Source organism: Cavia porcellus, unplaced genomic scaffold (genome assembly GCF_034190915.1).
Source record: "Cavia porcellus strain 051 isolate PalLab524CR breed Dunkin Hartley unplaced genomic scaffold, mCavPor4.1 scaffold_14, whole genome shotgun sequence".
Taxonomy (NCBI): Eukaryota; Metazoa; Chordata; class Mammalia; order Rodentia; family Caviidae; genus Cavia; species Cavia porcellus.
The window spans coordinates 10,961,800-10,984,959 of NW_026947497.1; the positions used below are offsets into that span (position 1 = coordinate 10,961,800).

The 23,160-nt window shown below is 37.8% G+C and overlaps 1 protein-coding gene across 8 annotated transcripts in view; it reads left to right on the forward strand.

Moving 5' to 3' along the window:
- Fam241a (family with sequence similarity 241 member A) overlaps window positions 1-23,160 on the forward strand; it is a 30,213-nt gene that overhangs the window by 1,660 nt on the left and 5,393 nt on the right. The window contains exons 2-4 of one of the 8 annotated variants that reach the window (XR_010051424.1): window positions 10,862-10,977; window positions 13,263-13,427; window positions 15,281-15,428. The exons of 1 other annotated variant lie outside the window; for it this stretch is intronic. The gene's annotated coding sequence lies outside the window, so the exon portion shown is untranslated. 6 more of the 8 variants (XR_010051429.1, XR_010051426.1, XR_010051428.1 and 3 more) reach the window with 6 other exon arrangements.

A 23,160-nucleotide genomic window follows, 5' to 3' on the forward strand; every position in this document is an offset into this window, starting at 1 on the left:
TTTCACAAAGCTAGTGTTTTCATATTCCTATAATGAAAACATTTTTATCTCGTGCCGTGTAATAATGGTAGAGATAATTCTGTACATACGAGGATTTTGAGAGAGAATGAAATGAAGCTCATGAAACATTCCAAAGACTCACTTTGATTTATACTTGAGATGCTTTCTTGTTATTTTGTTTTATTGGTTGATGTAAAGACACAAGGCCTTCTATTACAAATAGAATATTTTTGAATTGGTTTCTAACCTGGTGATTTAGAAGTCACAGTGAACTTTTCCATAAAAACAATGATGCAAACAGATACAGAACCAAAACTAATTAGCTGGAAACGAAGCAGAGGCGTCTTCCTGCTGCCTTGTCTGCTTGCACGCTGCCCTCCAGCCTTGGCAGCCTCCTAGACTTCAGGAGGAAATTGCAGGCAGCAGGCCACTCCTTCTTAACTGGATCAAGACTGGTGGTGCGTGCTCACTTATGCAGCGGAGGGCCAGAGGCACCTGTCAGGGCTCAGCAGCTCTTCATCAGCGTTGAGTTCTGTGGCAGATCCCTTCTGTTTCTCTTTCCTTCAGAGTTTCCTTTTCTGATAATTGTGTGAAGTAGGTTTCTTCCCCTGGCTCCTCTGCGTACAGAGCTTTCTTCGCTGCTCCTTTCCCTTGTGTAGACCTGAAAGGCTTTTGCATAAGCTTTCACTGTGCCAATCTATCTTTGGCTCTTCTTAATTGTAATAGTAGTCTAAATTGTATATGTATTTTGGTATTTGTTTCATGTGATACAGAAATAAGATTAATACAGGTGTTTCATTAATAGCTAATGTATCATCTGGATCACTCTACAATTTGTCCTTAGCTATTACTGTGTTTCAGTGAAAGCTAAGTGAATTTCCTGTCCTGGCCTGATTCTTTCCTGGCTGGATGATTGACAAAGGATGCCTGGTTAAAATCAAGAACCCCAGGAAAACAGCCCTGGAGAGAAAGGAAGGGAACTGTGTGAGGTTTAAAGTAGGAGTCAGAGCTGCAAGAGAAGGCAAGCCAGGGAAAGGAGAGGCTTCAAGAGCTGTCCCAGGAGCTGTGGGACGCGGCTGCTGGGCTGTGTATGTGTTAATAATTGCATGTGTGACGGTGACCCAAGTGTGTTAATGCTGGGGAACGCCAGAGTGGCTAGATCTGTGTCTCTGCTGTGTGGCGGTGAGTTGAACTGCCAGGCTTTTAGTCTGTGTCTGTAATGTCAGTGGCATCTGCTCAGATGGTGACACAGTGCAGGGTTTCCAGATTGACTTAGAATCTTTGGCTCCAGCTTTTGAAGGGATGATCGAGGGTTGTTTGTTTGTTTGTTTGTTTGACACAGGTCTTCCTATGTAGTCCAGGCTTTGAACTTTATATAACCCAGGATAGCTTCAAACTCTTAATCCTTCTCAACGTGCCTCAGCCTCCTGAGTGTTGGAGTACAGGCAGATACTAACTAATAGTTAAGATCTCTCTTTATTATGTTCTTTGACATTGTAGTGATACTAACCCCTTATTTCACATTTACTGTCTTTCCTGCTTTCTGTTTACCTTACAATTCTACTTACAGTGTTTTTGGTATAGAAATACTTTAAATTTTTATAACTCATTGGTACTCCTTTTTTGCTAATGTCATAAATACTACACATATACACACAAATACACACATATGTAAGAACTGTACTAAATTCCTTCTTAACCTAGCCTACTTATCATTTAAATAGCCACTTGTATTTTCTTTCATATATGTGCATGTGTTTTTCCACTCTGCATGTTTAATCTGTTTTTTGAAGCACTGCTGTTGGCTGTACTAGGGGTTGAACCTGGGCCTGGTACACACTGTATAGGTGCACTGCACTGAGCTCTGTGTCCAGCTGTGTTTACCTATGGAGAAGGACTTCTTGTGTTGTATGAGATATGGAGCTAATTTTTTCCCATCATTGAATTACCCACTTTCTCCTCTGCTCTATAATCTTTTATAGTAGCAGAGTACTATGGATGTATACACATACATGTGTCCATGTACACTTCATACATAAACAGTAAAACCTGCATTAAGTCTTTATAGGAATTTTTTTCCCACATCATTTCTTTTGCTACTAGTTTTAGATATTGGTTTTTATGTATTTTATATGCTTAGTTTTAAATTCCTTTCTGAACTTTTATTCTAATACTAATAAATAGTAATCTTTCTTAGGCTCAATTCCTTTTCATGCTGTCATTCAGTCCAAAGTTGCAAATGATTTCGCTTCCTTTTCAATGATAATGCCTTTCTTGTATGTGGTGCTTTTTGCAATGCCTGGAACTTTCCAAATAACAATGCTGGCTCTAGATACTTAGGTAAATAAATGAAGGGAACTACCTCACTCCACTTAACAAGATTTACCAAAGTCCTACATGGGAGGAAAGAGGGGAAGGTGGACTGTGTGTCCTTTGTGATTTATCATGACATATTCCAGAGAATACCTAGGCAAGAATGCCTAGGTTTGCACTTCTTTACTGAACTTTAAATGAGTTACTTAGCCCTCCTTTGGGCCTTCATTTCTTCATTTGTATAGTGGGAATCATAAGTATATCACCCTCATGGGATTATTGGGAGATCACATCAGTTAATAATACATGAGCAGTACCTGTTACACAGCAGATGTAGGTGTTGGCTGTTGACCTAGTTTTCAACTAGAAGCTAATTTAAAAGAAATATTACAGAGGTAGTACTTCAGATTTCCAACTGCTATAGTTAGAAACCTTTAGTTTGAGGAAGGCAGAATAGTGCCCTGTTCCCCATCCTTAATGTGTATGGGCATCATTTCTTATTAAGTGCAGATTTTGATGTAATTGATTTGAATAAAGGTTTGAAATTTTACATTTCTGACAAACTCCCAAGTGATGCTGATACTGTGCTCACTGATCACACTTGAGCAGGCAAGGGAATAAAGGGTCGAGGAGCAAACAAATGCGCAGTATTCACCATGTTGGTGTTTACCGTAGTACAGATGGATCTGAACTAGTCACTTAAGTAGTTTCGTTCCCCCGAGGAGCATTATTTAAACTCTTGGTAACGTGTATGAAGCCAATGGGCCAAGTGACTGGCTCCAGGTCCTACCACTGATTTGTACCAAAGCGAACCAGATCCCAGATCACCAAAACCCCAAGGCCAGTTCTTTCATATAGGCAAAGAGCCCAGAATATCATGGGGAACAGTTTCTGACAAATATGCTGCTCCTCCAAACTCACTGATACCCACTTCCTTTCAGGTCCTTAAACACAATTTATACTGTATTTTACAATTTATACTGTGTTATACAATTTATACTGTATTTGTACTGTACTGGTGCTGTGCATTTAGGTGAGTTCTACCCTAATTTAACTTTATCTTGTTCCTGAGAACAGGCAGTCACTTTGGTAACTTGGGAAATAAGCGTGTGTGTGGCAGTTGTCTTTTGTTCATTTTTATGTTGTTATATTTAAATCATTGCTTCTAAAGGAGTAGTTTTCAGCTGGGAGCAGTTTTGCCCCTACAGCAAAATACTGTATTGTCTACCCAAAATGTCAGTAAGTGCCAAAGCTGAGAAACGCCCGCTCCAAATATATAAGGGGCTCTCCTCCCGGCCGCCTTGCTCCGCAGTTGGTTCCGGCTGCTGTCCTCCCGCGCCTGCCCCGTTTCCTTTGCTGCTCTCCTTTCTGACCCTATTGAGGTCGTTTCGCCCACTGTGCTGTACTTCCCTTCCCATCACACTGCTGTCTGCTTTTCTCTGTCCATGTTTCCCCCTCTCCACATCTCCCTCTTCTCTGTGAAAGATAAGCATCTCTAAGAAACAGAGCGGAGGCTTGGGAGTGTGGCACTCCAAGGTTGAATCCTGGCTTTCCTGCCTTAGTGGCTTGCTCCTGACTGCATAATCGCTCACACAGACAGTTTCTTCCTGTGTAATAGATAACAGTTAAGAGTTACTGAGATTTTGATGCAAAATGCCTAGTACCAGTAGGCTCTCTAAGCTTCAGCCCTTTATTTCCTCCTCCCCATCCTTTTCATCTTTTCACCAGGTTCTCTTTTTCTTATCCCCCACAAGCAGCCATATCATAGAACTGTATTTTTAGTATATGTAATTTTCAATTTACAGAATAAGTAGTATTTATTTCGTGAGTGAAGTATTAAGATGTCCTTAAAAAATCAGATAAGTTGTTTTATAATTATCTTTAAAAGTCCCATGCATCTAAGTTATGTTGTTGTTGTTTTTAATGTAGATCTTTGGTTGATCTTTTTACCCTTGTGGATCAGCAATCTTTAATTCATTTTTCTCAGTTCAAGAGAAGTGATGAAGCAAGGTTAAAGGGCATCAGTCTTCCCCTAAAAGGCATGAGCAGAGCAGAGACTGTCTTTACCTTTATTTTTTTTTCACTTTCAGCCTTAGTTATTCGATCCTTATTTTTTGTCTTTTTCTCTTATCTTGTAGTAGCAGCTGCCCATCTTCAAAACCCTTATGAGTTCTTAAGGTTTGTTTTAGTGTATATTTTAGGGAATTGATAAAACATTTAAAAAGTACTTTCATTTGAGCACAAAAACTGAATTTTTAGTTAACCTGATGCAGAACCCTTATCTCTTTTTTTTTTTTTTTTTTTTTTTTTTTTTTGGCATATCCAGGTTTTCCAGTTTTTTTCTTTTGTTTTTCCATCTAACCTCATTGGCAGCTGCGCCTAGTCTTGGCATAGGATGAGGAAATGATTGGCCTTTTTTGTTGCTGTTTTCTTATAGCAACAACTACAGTTTATCAGAGTTCTGATCAAAAAAGAACACCTGGTCCAAATGTTTTGAACTTTATAGAAAATGAAAGACAGAATTATTATTAATACGTAAGAATAATGTCTAGAAAATTAAGTAAATTTCTACATGGGTTTTCTTTATTGTAAGTTTTTTATAATTTTTATGTTTAAGAATTTTCTCATTCCTTCAAATTAACAAAAAAGACTTGTTTATCTGCTTGGTCAAAATTGTACTTAAACATGTGCCAATCATCTGCAGAGGCAGACAGTTTAAGGTTTATGCCTTGCATGTTACAAATTCCCTCAGTCTGACTGGCTCAAAATTCCTTATCCTATGGCTTTTAGAGGTAGTAACTTTTAGTAGAAGCTAAATTTTCACATATTTAAAGGGAAGATCTTTCCTTGTTGCTGTTTTCTTATAGCAACAACTAAAGAAATTGTTTGATTTTGGCCATTTTGAGTAGAGAAGCTTCCCTGCCTTGTGATAGCATCCAGCTACCATAGCACTGTTGTGTCCTGTACATACATGGTGGTCAGTAATGTCACTGAAGATATTTTTAAAAAGAAAGTAGGTGTTAGAAAAATTGCAGGATATAATTTTGTAGAAAACCGTATAAATATGCTTGATGAATGTCAATGAAAGTATATATTTTGCATACCTGGTTGTTTTATTTCTATATCTTTGAATCTATGACTTATGATTTTTAAAACTTAAACTATTAGTAAAAATGAAAAGTTAATATAAATTTTAGTATTTTTTGGTTTATAATGACTTCAAAAAGTAATTGAGATCTGTCTGATAGTCTCATTGATTATTGGTGCTGTGTAGATTAGTGGAAAATGAGTAAAAAACAATGGTATAACTTTGGATTTAATGATAAATATTTTATAAATATAGTGACAAAAGGTTATATTACATAGTACATAGTGCTATTACAGAAAGGTTTATACAGTTAGTAACATTTATGTTATGTGTGTCATTTTTCATACTGTGTTGAAAATTGCAACTATATGTAGTATCCAGCAAACAGGAAAATATTTCCAGCCTTACTGAAAACAAAAATACAAACTAAAACAGGAATGGTTTTTTACCTATAAAATTATCAAAGATCAAAAGGATGAGTGGTATGAGTTTAAAGAAATAGAGTATAAAATAAGGATATGCTAAAGGTTTGAAGTATAAATGTTTTCAGTCATTCCATAGAGAAATCTGCTGTCAATAGATACTATCATTGCCCAAACAGACTGCAGCACAAGATTAAGTTACCTAGTGAAAGCACAAGTTGAACATCCTTAATCTGAAAATCTGAACTCAACCCCAAATCCAAAACATTTTGATCCCGAAAATGATGCCAAAAGTGGAAAATTCCACATTTGACCTGCCATGATGAGTTGTAGTCAGAATGCAGGTACACTAAGAACACTGTGTAAAATTACCTTCAGGTAATGTTTATGAAATGTAAGCTATCTTGGGTGCTATCCCCAAGACATCTCATTATGTATATGTCGGTCTTTCAGAATCTGAAGTCCACAGTCTTCTGGTTCTAAGCATTTGGATAAGGGGTACTCAACCTGTATCACAGGTAGTAAATTGCAATGTTAAAATTCAAAGCAATAGGGCTGGGTATTTAGCTTAGTGGCACAGTACCTGCCTGGCATGCATGAGCCCCTGAGTTCAGTTCCCAATATAAAAAAAAAAAAAATTCAAACTCTTAACCACAAAGCCAGTGTTTGACCAACGCAGTTTAGTAGATTACAAATGGAATGGGATGGGATGAGATGGAAATTGCTAGAGCATATCACAAATAGCATTGATGTCATTTTGTGAAACTTAGGTTTATGTGTTTTGGTCAAAATATAAAATTATTTATTACTGTGAATCACGGTTACAGTCATTGCGCCAGCACACCCTGCTCAATTGTGTCTTGGGGCCTCTGCCTAGAAGTCTTCCCCAGACTTCCCTGAGTAGATCTTCATTATCATCGTCTTAATGTTACTTTGTCAAAGTTCCCAGCTCTGACTGTTCTACAAAAAAAATCCTCCTGCCCCTTCTCCTCCTCTTTCATTGACCAGTTCTATTTGCCTCATAACCCTGTTCCCTATGTGAAATTATCTTGTTGTAAATATAGTTATTCTCTGCCACTCGCCACTCCTCACAGGCATACTGTAAGACAGTTTCCATGAGACTACAGATTACATCATAGAGTAAATGCTTCAGAAAATTATTTTCACATCTCTGAGCTAGTATAGAGTCTGTCATAACTTCTCTCCAAAGACATTGCTAGTATAATCTCAGTTGATGTTTTTGCCAAAGCAGTGTGTCTTCTCAGGCAAAATTATCATGACAGATACTAACTTTGGTAAAAGAGGGAAAAGCTTGTAATTTATATAGAACAGAAATATACTCTCTTGCCAGAATCAAAAGAAAAGAGAATAGTGTTAACTATGCATCAAGCTTAAGAGATCCCTATGATAGGGGCTGGGGATTTAGCTCAGCGGCATAAGCTGCTGCCTTGGAAGCAGGCAGTCGTGAGTTTGATTCCTGGTACCGATAAAAACGAAAAAGACAAAAAAAAAAAAAAAGAGATCCCTATGACACAAGGATAAGGTTTTAGGTGTGCATTGCAGTTCAGGATGTGGATTGAACAATATGCTGTATTCAAAAACCACTACAATATAAAGAAGGTGAAAAGCTATCAAGTGTAATGGAAATATTAACTATTATGTATTTGGTTTAAGCTTGCAACTTTTTTGTTTTTCTTCAACATAAAATAGTTAAAAAAAAAAAACCTAGATAGTAAATGAAACTCAAAGTAACAAGAAACACACAAAATGAAGTCAAATGAAGTCAAGAGCTAAAATAAGATAAAATTAGATCAGCCGTTTCACTTGTGGCAATGTTAAAGCATAATTTTCAAAAAGAGATGAAACTGGCTCTGATTAAATATAAAATATACACATATTAAAGATTGTATTTACCTCACCATTAATGAGAGAACCCATCAAATATTACAGCCAATTCAAAGGGGACAAATCAAAGAACAAAATATGTTTATGGGGGGAAATATAGAGAAATACATTTACAAATTTACATGAAACTGGCTTATTCTACCAGCTGAAAGAAGTTAATTGACCCTCCAGTGTGACAGAACTTATTTACATGTATAGAAATAGGAATAATTTCACATTGCTATCAATTATCTATAATTTACCGACACATAAAATAGCCTGAAGATCATGAAAGTTAAACATTTTTCTAAATAATGTACCATTTTCCATGGAGGCACCCAGTAATATTTTTTTTCTTATTCTAAATAGAGTGATAGAAAAAGATAATTTCTAAAATTTGCTTCTCAATGTATATTAAGCTGTAGATAGCAAAAGTACTTAGTCTCTCTCTCTAGTGTCTTGTGCTGCTATAAAATATCAATTCTATCCTAATCTTCCATAATACTTAGTGTATATATCTCTTGTGAAGCACATGATTTGTACATGTGTGAAAAGCAAAGATTTCCTTTTAACATTCTTTTGCAGTTATATAATAAAAATTAACCTGACATGGAGAACTTTCCTAAGAAGCCAGTTTTCGTGAGAGTAAAGATCACTGCCCCAAGGATTCCATATTTAACATGGAATATCAATCGTCTGTTCATGTCATCCTAGCATATTTTCACCATGTTGAGTTTTCATTGTTTTGAGACAGGTTTTTTTACCACTTTTAAATGTTTTCTGTATATTGGTAGATGTTTGTAATACATTAATGATTGCATTTGGCTTGCACACAACACATCTTGATTCTCTTTACATCTCCTTCCCTTGCCCTCCCACTTTTCTCTCTCTCAACAATTCTTTCCACTTAAAGAGAGGATATTTTAAACACATTCAATGTAAGCTTTTAAATTTGAGGAAAGGTGGGGGCTGGGGATTTAGCTCAGCAGCATAAACGCCTGCCTGGCAAGCGTGAGGTCATGAGTTCGATCCCCAGTACCCAAAAAAAAAAAAAAATTTTTTTTTTTTTTTTGAGGAAAGGCAAGGATGGAATGATTGTTTGAGAATTAACAAGTAGCATGACCTTCCTTGTCAGTTGAGACCTTCCTTGGTCTCAGTAAACACTTGAGAATTATATGAATGAAAAATTAAATTACAAATGTTTTCCTTCATTATTGAATTTATTAATTATAATTTACTATTATAGTCTATAACAATCATGTAATAAAAAAGGCGTAATTCTTCTACCACTTTCTGGATGATTATGCTATCTCTTGGGGTTTAAATGATTAGCTCTTGGAAACTGAATCTTTCAGGTACTCTGTATTTGCTATTTTAAGACTTTAGTTGATCTAACAACCTGGTCATATAATGAAAATATTTTCTTTATTTATACCATTTTGAATATTAATTGATTTAAAATGACAATAATCATGGTGTTACAGAAATTTTTCTGTATTTTTTTATCCTTTCTGGCTAGCATATACTTTCTTGATAGCTTTTCACCTGTTCATTCAAACATTTGTTGGGCTCCTGCTATTTTTCAGCCCTTGCTCTCAGCTAGGATACAAGGAAATAAAAATAGGTCCAAATTTTTCCCTCATTAATCTTGTCCTTTAGTTGGGAGTGAGAAACAGTAAATGAATGAATACATTGGTGAGGTTATAAATGGGTTATAAATGCTATTTTAAAAAAGCAGAGTAAAAAGGTGGGCAGGACGTTTGGGTAGGACATGACATGTACTCATGGAAGGGTTTGTTAAGCTGAGAGTTGAGCGGAGACCTAAAGCACGTGAGAATTATCTGCCAGGCTGGGCCCCTACTTTTGTTTTGACTTTCCAGGAGGAGAGAGCCAAGTATGAGGCTGTGCCTTAGTAAGCATAGTAACATCTTTTCTCAATTTACAGTCTCCATTCTTTCATCTATTTCTCTCTATATTTTATTATTATTTTATTCATTTGTTTCTACTATAAGCAAAGCCAAATTGTTTCTGGAAAAATCATAGGAAAAAGTAAATAATGAACTTATTTCAGTGGGCAGATTTCATCCTTGTAAAAGTGCATTTCTTAAGGCTTATATAGTCATACCTTGTAATGAATTTGCTTGAATGCTTTCTTTTTAATACTTGGTTTAACTCTTTGTACTAAGGAACTTGGAGATTTGATTACTTGATATGATGAGTTAAGGATGAGAACAAGGATGTAAGTTATTTTTGAGCAAAACCCATTTCCAGAAAAGGCATGTTTGGATAAATTGTAGAACCGTTTACTGAAATGAGATCAGAATTTGTCATCAAACTATTCCTGCTCTCTAATCCCGGTGGCTGATTCTGGGGCATCCTCTGGAGTCTAATAACTCTGCCTTACAGATTCTTTGTGAGGACCGAATTGGAATTAGGTATTTAATTAGATGGCAAATACACACAAAAAAAGGGAAAGTTTTAAATTATAAAGATCAAATTAAAATTACTAGAATTTTTTTCTGGAGAGAGTAAAAATATTTCACTAATAATTTTCTTATATTCAAGTTATGATTTATAAATTGAACATCTTCAGCATATAAACTATGTAAGTATTAATAAAAGATAGATGAAGTCTCTATCAAAAGAGAATGTATACCAAAGCAACTACTTTAATGATAACATGTGATGTATTCACTATTGTTATTATCTTATTATTTTGTCATGAAGTTTTGTTTTACCTTTTTTCCATAAAATAAAAAAATTTAAAAATTAAAATAAGAGTATATAAAGTGCTAGCTCAGAGAACCTACAGATGAAGCCCCGGTCTCGAAGGAGAGAGAACCAGCAGAACAGAGCAGAGGGGCTGAAGGAGCTGGGGATGTAAGTGGTTCTTGGTTGTGCTTCCAGCAACAGTCAAGGTCAGGGAACCCTGGAGAAAACTAATTTTTTGTTGTTTTGTGTTTGTTTGTTTGTTTGTTTGTTTGCTACCAGGAATCACACTCCAGACATTGTGCTTAGCAAACAGGTTCTGGGTTCTGAGATATATCCTTTGCCCCCAAAACCAAATTTAAGGCAGATGATTATAGATTTGCTATGAGGGATGTTGGATTTGGTCTTTCTGTAAGATATTCACACAGAAATGTTGAATTTGCAGTTGAGCGTACAAGTCTAGAAACCTGAAGAGTTCCTGAGCTGAGAAATAATTATCAGAAGACAATTGAAAGAAAACTGAAATTTTTGTAAAAGTAAGGATCACATTGAGTTGAAAAGGTAAAACAGATGTGCCGGTGGGGATTTGTGTACCTCTCTCTCCTTACATGTGACGCAGCTTAGTGGCCAAGCGTGCCAGCACACTCAGCTTGCTCATGGTACAGAATTGACTATTATTTGTTAAACTGAACTCAATCAACTGGAGAGTTTATTTTGCAAGCCCACCTGTTCTCTGAATCAAGATTTGTGAATTCTCAGAGCTAGAGTATAGTCATGGAAGGTAAGCAGTGCCCAGGGAGAAGGTGACACACACCAAGAAGCAGTGTGGTTTCCTGAAGAAAGCAGTCGCTGGTCAGTCTGGCACAGCAGTCAGTTGTGTGCATCTTGCCCCAGAATAGCAAGGCCCTCTCACATAAAATGCAGGTGCCAGACTTGTGAGAGGAGCATCAGACCCTGGGAGACAGCAGCTGTGTTACAGGAATCACAGCGCGTCTAGTTGTTTTCCACTATACAGTGTTCACCTAAAATGAAAGCAACTAAGCTACTCTGACAAAATCAAATGGCTTTATATAAACTATTTTTCAAAGAATTTTTCTATTAGGAATATCATAAGCCCACATACTTTTATCTACAGTACTGGATTCCTGCAGATTTTTAGTGCTGCAGTGAAAAGCTGTTAAACCTTTTCCCCTCCTAGTCCAAGTGATTCATAACTTAATTGACATTTCATTTAATAACAATTACACAACAGTGGTTATTTCAGAATAAAAAGAAAAAGCAGCCAGGTCACTCACTTTGACAAAAAGATCAATGTATAAACAAGAGGCTTTTATAGTACAGAACACAATGAACAATTCCCAAAGTTTGCTATTTTAATGACATTTGCATAGCTTTTAAAAATTTGTCAAATTCATACATACTGTAACTTTACTATGAGACAGACAGGTATTAGAAGTAAGAACTCAAGGAATTAATTTTAAAGAAAATTTAATTCTGACATCGTTTGTATATATTTCTATACCTATACTGGCCATCTGAACATGTTTAACTCTTCAAATGTAATATGGAAAAGATGAACAGTGTAAGCGAATAGTTTTACGCCCTGATCGGCCACACTGCCTTGGCCTAACTCAAACTCTAAACTCCTCTTCCTAAATTTAATTTTTTTAAACAAGAAGAATGTTCACAGTTATAAGTGATAATTTTTTAAAGTAGATTTTGGTCAAACAACTGCAGCACCTTCAATGATAGACTCAACCCCCATCTAGATGGTACCTGAGATTTCTGTCAGCACTTCTAATTGTCTGATATCTTTGCTTTTCTTAGTTTTGTCTCAAAAGAAAGTAAGTCCTGCCTAATGCACAAATATTCCAGTTCCAATCAGGATCACACATGTTTCATTTTGTTTCCTGAGACAGGGTTTACTGTGTAGTTCAGGGTTACCTCGAGCTCACACGCATCCTCCTGGCTCAGCCTCTTGATACTGAAATTACAGGTGTAACCACCATGCCTGGCATATTTTTCTTTGACTTAGGAATGAAAGGGTGTAGGTATAGGACCCAATTGTTCTACTTAATGTATGAATGGGAGGATTCAAGATTATAAATTAACCTTAAATAATAACACTTCTAGGGAAAAGTTAAAAGTGAAAACGATTTGATGCAAAACACTTGAGGAACTGGCTGACAATTATTGAGAGGTGCCTAGAGGATTGGGGAAAATGTGAAGCATACCAGGATGGTGAGACATGACTTGATAGCAAGGAACCTGTGCCAGCTTCCATCAGTGACACGGAGCAGCCTGGAAAAGAGGGAAATCAGAGGCTGTCGACGGGGAGCAAAGAACATATGGCTCTGAATGCATGGTTCATGTGGCAAACTCTAGATCCTAAGTTGCATGGAGAAAATAAAAACCAAGAAAACAAAATATATAAATCAGAGGCTTTTAAAATGCATAACTGAAGGGGGGTCACACACCTGTAATCCTAGCACTCAGAAGGCTGAGGCAGAAAGATCCACAAGTTCAAGGCTAGTCTGGGCTACACAGTGGGTGTGCATGGTGAGACCCTGTCTTCTTTCATAGTATACATTATGTTTATCTTCTCTTTCTGTATAATTCTATGTCTTACTGGCATTTCACAAGTGGAAGACTTCTGCCCTTAAAAAAAAAATGACAAAGTCTTTTTCAAATAAATCTAAAGCCACCTTTCTCCCGAGGGTGGAGTGGAGTGATGGAGTATGTTAAGTGGGGCAAACTCCCATTAACTTTTTGGGAAGAGAATTTTCAGTATGAAAGTCTTCAGAGACTAAAACCCAGCTTTTCATTCTTCTTTTCCTTTTTTACAGTCTCTATATTCAATAAAAATTATGTTATCTCTGAAGCAGCCTTTCTACAATCATGGGAGCACATTCTGCTCACTTTAGAAGCATACTCTTCTTTGTTCATAGTCATTAAGCACATCGCTACAAAGACAACACCTCAGAGAGTTTGAGGGGCTGTTTTCTGACCAAGTAAGTTACATTTTCTCCCTTCATTGGATCTAAATAATACCTGCCTTGGAAATTTTCTATGTGCTTAGTCTTTATGCCAACTTCTCTTGTTTTCTCCTGAGAGAAGAGGTGGCATTAAAGTTTAGACATTGATTTCAATTTTTAACGAAAAGTATTTTAAATCCTGATCAAATTGTAAGTATCACAATTGAGTTTAGGCATTGTATAGTACAGCAAGCCAAAGGTGAACCACAAATCCATTCTAAGTTATTGTTTTGTTAAATAAAACAGGTATTTGAAGTTCTGTCAGAGACTGATTATTAAATCAAATAGAGTGGAATATCACAGATTGACTTCGTGTTTATTGGAAGGTGCGGTACCCTAGAACAGTGGTGGCAAACCTGTGGCAAGAGTGCCCCCGTGGGCTGCCTGTATGGCTGAGAGCCCTAAAAGGTTCAGCGTCCTGGCCCAGGGCTTAAGAACACGGGCTTTAGAGCCCGCCTGCCTAACCAAATTTGTGTTTTCCTTTCCCACCAGTTACTGTGTGGTCCTAAGTAGATTACATAACATCTCCTCCCCAGTTTCCTGTATGTTTTGAATATTAATGCACTGAAAGCACTGGCCTGCACATGCTATTTAGTAAATGTTGCTTTCTGTTAATAAATGTAGGGTGAAAGTCATTAAAAACATTTAACATGATCTATTTGTTGTTTTCAAGACGTATATTTCAGAGCATTTCTACAAAGGACTAGCTTCTGAGATGAAGAGAAATAAAAAGAAATGATGCTTTGCACGTGACTAAATGCTGAAGTAAAGATATTTTTGATAACCACAGAATCAGTTTGTGGTGTATCAGTGCTGTAAACATCTATCTTAGTATGTAAGAGAGCAGAAGTAGTTAAACAGACCATATTACTGTTTGGAACATCATCTAACTACATTTTAAACTACATCTTTAAAAGCATTGAATTAGTATTTTTGCCAGCTTTCCTAAATCATTTTTTGTCCAAATTGAACTAAAATGCCAAAGCATCTTGCAACTCTTGATCACATTTTGGTGTAAAACAGACTTATTAGTATGTAGATGCTAACGTCCATTCTAGTGTGTTAGCTTCTTCAAGTTATAATGTAGTCATTTAATAAATGGGTATTTTTGTTTGGTTGGGTTTTCTTGTTGTTGTTGTTTTGGGGAGGGGGGGTTTTGGTACTAGGGATTGAACTCATGACCTCACACTTGCCAGGCAGGTATTTGAGCCACTGAGCTAACCTCCCGGCCCTAATAAGTGTTTTTAAGGTAAATATTGTAAATGTGCTGAGTATATGTGATAGTTTAAGGTATTTTTATTTGATTATTATGTTAATTTGTTTATTTAATCCTCTGGGCTGCCAGGGAATTAATGTGGGGAGTAAAAAAGAAAAGATGATTTTAATATAGAACATTCTTGACTTAATTCTGACACTTGTGCATTCTTAAGAACTTTTCTATATGATTATAAACACTGATAGAAAGTATACTATATATATACTTTATATATTATAACTTTTTTTAAATGACAGATGGTATAATAGTTAATGTAACTAAGAATATAACTAAAGGAAAAATAGAACTGTTCTGCAATTTAAGTTTCCCATTAACTTTCCTTAAGCTTAATGAAAAAAATGAGTTAATTACTAGCTAACATATTTGGTTGACTCTGCTGAACAAAAAAGGAAAATTGCCCATTTAATAGTATGTGTGGAAAATAATGAGAAAAACACCATTGTTTTTATTCATTTAAACTTTAAGTATAAGTAAATATTTAAAGACTTTTAAAAGTCTTAGTAGAAGAATGTGTGACTAAATGAATCTTCAAAAGTTCAACTTGTATGCCCAGAGGTTACCGACCATCACAGGAGATCTGGAGAGTAATAAAGACTTCAGAGTGTCAGAGTTCTGAGGACTCACTTAAGAAAACTAGCCATCACTCATCCTGTACCTTCTGCACAGCCTTGTAGAAAGTGCCCTTCCATTCTTCATCAAAGGTAATTAACATCCAGGGAAAACCAAGGCAGGACTTACAGAACGATAAAGTGAGGAGTCCTGCATAATAACCATTAACTGGTAAAAATTATTCAGCCAAACAATCTTTTATAAAGCTTCTAGGATCATCCTAAATACAGACAGCAAATGGAAAAACATTTATTCAAGAAAATGTACTCAAGCTCAGGAAGAACAGTGAGGATTTGTATCATCAGAGGTTCAACCCACTCTGTTACGCTGCCTTCATGGTGCTGTACTGCGGGAGCTCCACCCAAGACGAGATTTTATCTTCCCCCAACTCCTCCTGGTCTAGAGCTGCAGCCTGCCCTCCCTTCCAGCTCCACTGACAGAAACTGCATTCCAGGTAGACATGGCCCAGGGGGCGAAATCTCTTTCCCCAAGCAGCCTCCAGGGACAGCTAGCTGGAACACTGAGGCCCAGCCTTCCCTTCCATAACTCACTTGGGTGCATAGTTTCCAAACCAGAAGAGTCAAGCCAGGAAGACCCGGGGCTGGTCCTCAGCCCCAGAGCCTGACATTAGAACAGCGTCTTCGCTCTGGGACAGTGAGTTACTGCCCCAACAAGTGCAAATGGTGTGGAACTGCACCCGCGGGGAGTGGCAGCCACATGAGTGGAGAGCCCAGTAGATTGCCTGAGAGGACTGACTTTGTTTAGAAGGCAGTGGAGGATTGTTTGCCTCCATTCTGTATGTAATTTCGTTGTTGAAAAGATGTTGGGGAAGAGCAGCTACAAGGAGGCTGGTAATACTGTAACACATTCAGACAGAGCAGCCAGGTGATTTAAAGGAAGATTCAAGAAAAGAATCAACCGACAAGAGCTCTCTTGGGTCACAGTCACTGTGAGGACCAGGAAAGCAGGGTTCATGTGCTGGGCTGCACCCACTCAGGAGCCATCATAGCAGGATGTGGGGTAGACTTGAAAGCTTTTGCAGTGCTGCACGTGGGCTCACCAATCCAAAATAGAAGCCTCCATTGCAGACGGGCTTGAGTAATCTGTGACCACCAAGCACAGACTGAGCTGTAAGCTACCATGGGCAGGGCAACTCTAGGAAGGCAGACTTAGAAATAATATCACAAAGCTGTGCACATGCCTAAAGCAGTACCCTCTCAGGAGCAGGCAGAGTGGAAGCCTTTAAGATCCTAGTACCCTGCCGAACAGGTAAGGAAGTGCAACCTGTGAGCTATGATAGCAGTCTCCAGCCCACCCATACATGCCGGATAGAGTGAAAACCTACCTGGCTAGAGTGACTTAAGCACACCCTTGAACCAGTAAATAGATTATGATAAGCCAGGGACCACCTCTAAGTAAGAGAAGCTAAAAGAGAAAGGAGAAAATACGAGAAAGAACATTGGAAACTGTTTACTCGAAGGGGGATGGACTACAGAATTACCCCAGCCCAATCCCTAAGCAAATGAGCAAACCACTCTTGGCGATGGCGGGAATTAGGAGGATCAATATCCAATGTTGCTGAAATATGTTATCTAAAATTATCTAGTTGTTGCCAAGGATATAGCTGAACATTGTAAGTGCCTGCCTGGCAAGTGCCAGATCCTGAATTCAATTCCCAGTACAAAACAAAACAAAGTAAAATAAAATATCTAGTTGTCAAGCAAATATCAACTATGCAAACAGGAAAGTACAATCCATAAATTGACAGAGGTTAGATACTGCCTTTGACAGGGCCCTTATGATACACTTTGACACCAAGACTTCAGTGCAGACATTATAAATATGTTTTATAAAAACTGAAGGAAATCATTCTTAAAGAATGAAAGGGAAGTGCAAGGACAGTGTCTCATCAACTAGCACTATAATAAAAAGAATTTTTTAAAAATTAAGTGAAAGTTCTGGAGTTAAAAAATAAAGTAATCCAATGAAAATTATTTCAGCTGGCAAAAGAACCCAAAGATACCCCAGTGAACCTAAGGATGCCTCAGAAGAGGTATACAACCTTAATGGAGTTAAAAAAAAAAAGGTGGGGGACACCTCCAAGAAACGTGAGGCATGACTAAGCACATCAGTACACAAATAACAGGACCATCATGATAAAAACATATGTATTGAAACCCCTAAAAAATATGAGACTCAGGAGGAGGGCAGGCAGCTGGGGCTAGAAAAAGGGTCCGAAAAAGTATTTTAATAAAAGATAAGATAGCTGAAAACCTTTCAAATTTGATGAAAAACATTAAGCTATACATGTAAGAAATTCAACAAAATCCATGGTGGATAAACATGAAAAGATTAACACCCACACTCATCACAGGTAAAATCTTGAGGCCACAAGGGAAAGAACAACACATCACATGCAAGGAAACTTCAGTAAGTTTGATAGAGAAGTGAAGAGAAAGTGATTGACAGAGAAAAATCAGAGATCACTAGACTCCAAATCCAATGACGTTGAAAACAATCCACAGGAGTAGTTACATATGCAAGTTAAAAAGAGAAGGTGCAGCACAGTTTGAGTTGTTTTTCTTCTCTTTTATGCATTCGAAACACCACAGTTCACATACTAATATGCTATCCAGTGATTGTTTCCCTTTTTCTAGATGTGTACCTTGTGAATACTGTGATTTGCCCTCCTGCTCTGACTTCCATGGGCTTTACTGAGCACGCACTACCTGATGGCTAGAGACAGCCAACCAAAGTGACAAGGAGAATCAAACCTTGATTTTTTATTCAAGATTCTTTGTGCCATCTGAATGTTTACAGTAACCATTTATCCAAATATTCTCTTGTATTCTTTTAAAACAACATTTAGAGACAAGGCAGGGTAGGCTCCAGCTCAGATTCAAAAGCAGACTTGGACCTCAGAGAACCTGTTTCTAGCCCTTACACTGAAACTCCTTCAGTCATTTCTGAGCACTGGCTTTGTCATCTGTAGAATAAGGAAGTTGCGCTCTGTTCTATAAAATCTTTCTAGCCCTACCATTTGATGATAGGGACTTGAAATCTGGTACATGTTTTCTAAAAACTGGAATACTCGGTTCTACTCTTTGAGAATTAATTGTGAAGTTTTATAGGCTTAATAAATAATAAAAAAGCATTTAGAAAGTTACATCTAAAAATTTCTACTTGCCTAATCCCTTTTGTTTAGTATTAATACATTTTTACATTAATCATTGTTATCAATAATAGAGCCAAATTAATGAAGTAGTGAACACTATAGTTAAACACACAGCTTTTGGAGTCAATACTTATTAAAATAAATGGAGACTAAGTAATACAATGTAAAGTGCTTAAAATAATACAGAACAGAGTAAACATTAAATTAATGGTAGCTACTATTATTATTTTTATCATCATCTTTGATAATCAGAACTCTTGATTCCAAGTAACAAGTATTCAGCTCCTACCAGATTTTACAATATAAGAAGTTATTGGCTTTTCTTATTATTATGGCTACAAATAGATGTGCTAGGTGAGTCTTAAGTGTTCAAACTACATAGAAACTTTCTATTTATTTCTTGTCTTTATTTTATATTAACTTCATTCTTACAATTCCTATGAGATGAATAAAATGTCCTGACAGAAACTAATTAGTATTTTAAAGTGCCCATTTTTCTTTTTTTTTATTTTGAAGAGACTAAAACCAAACAAAACAGAATAAAACTAATCTGAACAGAGCAAAGAAAACAATATAAGACTTCAAAACAAGATAATAGGAAATCAACAATGACTACTATAATGTCTCTGGTTTTCTTCAAAATAGCTGCCCATACCATCAGACATAATAAAATCAAATAGAACAGAATAAAGCTAATCAAAACAAAAGAATGAAAGCATATTTTAAAAAGAATAAAACCAAACAGAATAAAGCCAATCAAAACAACATTTAAAGTGATACAGGACTTGAAAACAGGATAATAGGAAATCTACAATGGCTACCCAATGCCTCTTGTTACCTTCAACATTGTTGCCCATACCATCAGACATAATAAAATCAAAATAGAACACTGAATAAAACAAAACAATAAAACAGAACAAATAATGAGAACAATATTGGATTTCAAAAACAAGACAAGGAAATCCCCCATATTTGCCATATTGCATATTGTTATCTTCTTTATAGATGCTCTGACTACTGGACTTAGACCTGGAAACTCAATCAAACAGTACAGACTTTAAGTTGTTTTTGTGCCTCAGTTGCTATCAACTCAGCCTGTCCTCTGAATCATCAAGTTGCTTGAGGATGGTAATGGTTCTTATCTAACAGCCCATGCACCAGTTGGCTCATGGGAAGAGTGAACTGGCTTCTGGTTATCTCTCCCAGACTCCACATGCCTTGTACAGGCTCATGTGAGGAGCAAATTGGCTTGTTTCTCCTCCCAGGCCCTACATGGCTTGCACCATGTCTATTTTTCAATGATTGCGGCAGAAGTCTTAAATAGAGCTATCACTGACCTTTCTTAACTCACATGCTCCTTCCTTAACTACGCACCTGCCCAAGAACATGAAGCATCATCATTAGCCAGGCTGGAGCTGGGCATTGAGAACATCTTCAGCCAACACCTGGACTAATAGCAGGTAGAGAATGGTTTTCCCAAAGGAAAGGTGAGATGATGCTATTAGAAGAAAGTGGAGTAAGTAGCAAACAGGCAAAAACTGCTACGAGTTAGGATACTACACATGAGAAAACCACCAGAAGTGATTCATAAATCATCACCCACTCAGGTCAAGCCTGTTTATAGAAATACCTTGTGCTCTTCTACAAACAAATTCCCAGGGTTTCACTGAACTAATGTGTACAGATTGTTCCATGAGTAAGGAGGTTGCATAGAAAACAAACCACCTCAGTTCTATCTAATTAAATTGTCATAACACTTGAAGAAAAATACAGATGAATTTAATTATCATGAGAGGAATGGTCACTAAGGTATTAATTATCCCAGGCAGCATGGTACAATAGAAAAAAGTGAAATCACAAGACATTAGTCCTACCAAAATGCAGTGATAACACTAGATGCCATGAGTGCTTCCTGTATACACGCAGAGCACCGTATACATTTTCTGATTTTGTTAGCATAGTAACTGTGAGGAAGTAGCATTTTCCGTTTATTGCTGGGGAAACTGAGGGTCAGCAGGTAGATGACGTGCCTTATGTCACGCAGCTGGTATGCGGCGGCGGGACTCGATTCTGCCCTGTTTGCTGCCAAGGCCTACTTTATGCTGCTGCTGTTGTTATTGTTAATGGGTCATGTGGCGTAACCTCTTTATTCCTTATTTTTAGAGGGATTCATCTTATCCTTAAGGGTCCTTCTCCAAAATGCCATGATTATTTAAGGGTTCACTTTTTTAGCATCCTTTCAGAAGAATTTGATTCAACTAGACCATGCTTTTTATATATGTTTTTAATGGTGGACAAAAGGAATAAGATCCTTGTTTTAGAGAGAACCCTTTTCAGTCACAGCCCATGAAGCTGTCCACATACAGGTGTCTTTCCACTGGGCCCTCGCACACAAGGCGCACGGCTCAGCCGAGGCCCGGGTGGCTGACGTCAGCACAGAAAGGAAGCTTCACCTGTGTCTCTGTTCCAGTGCACCATTTATATGTGAAGTCTTATGGGGTTGGTTTTGTTTTGTATTTGACATTTGAATTTTAGTCACTACTTACAAAGCCAAGAAAACATGCTAATCTACCGAGAGCTTTCTACTTGATTATACAAGAAGAAAATAAAAATCTAGTAATTTTGCCATTTTGATAAGCTTTTAAATTGGAGAAAAGATTTAAAGCAGAAACAGTTTTGATGTTCCGTCTGCTGTGTCAAGTGTACTCTTGTGGCATAAAATGAAAATGTGTTGCCATGGCATTTCTGTTTTTCAAAATTCTGCTGTTTTGTTTGAAGCTCCTCTGAGAACAGAGCTGCAGGAGCCGTACATTAGCTGTGAACACCATAATGGCAACTGGAGGGCACACGGGTCAGGGCTTAGTGGTGCAGTCCCTGGGGAAGGAATGTCCAGGCTGGTGTCACAGACCTCCGCTGCAATCAGTGTAGCTCACTGTCCGCTGGTAACGCCTTTAAACTACCACTCTCTCATCCACAAGTGGAGGGAAACCATTGTATTCCCTCACAGGCTGCTGGAAAGATCAGGTAGGATGCCATACGTGGGAGCTGCATGGGACGGGAGGTGCTTGGGGATAGCGTTGCTCCCTGTCCATTTCAGCTAACAGCTACTAAGTCCTCGCATTCAAATTAGAACTCATCAGCACTTGAAAAATTCACATCTGTGCTCACAGGAAAATAAAATAAACATTGATATTAAAATTTTGTTTCTACCCTGGGGTTTTTTTTTTTTTTTTTTGCTTAGTATATTTTTATAGAATATTTCTGTTGCTCATTCAACATAATTTGTTACATGCCTGCATGGACTAGATGTGGTTTGATATGAAAAGTACTAGTGTTACAATTTCCAAGACATTTCTCTCGTATTTATGGGCCTTAATGAGTTCAAAGCTAGTGAGGGGAAATGGGTATATAAGTAAACTATTCTGTGGTAGGCAGAATAGTGATCTGAAGGGCATCCACATGCTAGCCCTCAGGCCCTGACAACGTGATCAGGAAAAGGAAATCTGCTGTTGTGGTTGAGTATAATGGCCTGAGTGAGGGAGAGCATCCTAGATTAGCTAGGAAGGTCCAGCCTAGTCACATAGGTCCTTCAGAGCAGGAAAGCTTTCCCTGCTGTGGTCAGAGGGAAATGCAACCACGTGAGAACAGTTGAGAGGTGAACCACGTGGGTCTGGAGATGTGGCAGGGGTCCAGGAGTGAGGGATCCAGGCAGCCTAAGCATCGGGGAAGGTGGCAACAGTGTCTTTCCAAGAGCCTCCAGGAGGAAGCAGTCCTGCTGACATGACATCTGAGGTATAGAATCAGAAAACAGTACATTTGTGTTATTTAAAGCTAATCAATTTGTAGTACTATACTGATATCAGAGCAAAACAGTAGCAAAAGTAGATACTGCCCCTATGTTATGGGACTTGCACTACAGTTAGTAATCAGGTAATCACACATTTGCATTCGACTGTGATGCATTGGAAAGGCACTATATGGTGCTTCGAGACAGGGCCAAGGTGTAAGCTGACATGGAAAGAACACACCTCCACTAAGCACAGAACAGTGAGAAGGGCGTTTCAAATAAGACAGCACACACAAGTCCTCATGGCCAGCCTGTTCAGGACACAGAAAAGACCATGTGCCTGAAACAGAGACAGAACAAGGCCAGACACTCTGAGGCCACAAGAAGAATATGTGCATTCAGTCTACCTAACCACACCCACTGCTCAAGCCACAGTTTAGTGCAATTTTCCTCATTTCAATTTGTAATGCTCTTCTTCTACCAAACTATCCCAATTTATCATGCTGGTAAACTTTTAAAAGATACACAAAAGTATACCAATTGATGGGAAGAAGGGAGGCTCAAACTCATTACTTGTAACCATGCAAGTCTTTATCTCAACTTAACTCAGCTACTGTTGCTGCAGTGGAGCGCTGGTTCTGGCTGCTAGCAGACCTCAGCTCCTAGCCCCTAACTCTATAGGAAACTTGCAGGCCGCCCCTGCTTCTCCAAGAAATTGACTGCAGTGGGAGTACTAATGCAGGAATTGGGAAGCACTATAAAGCCGGCAAATCAGGGCCTTCCTACCACTTTGTTCCCTTTAGAACTGTGGTATTGAGGAGTTGGTTGGGGTGCAGAAAACCCAGCAGTGAGGCTGATGAAG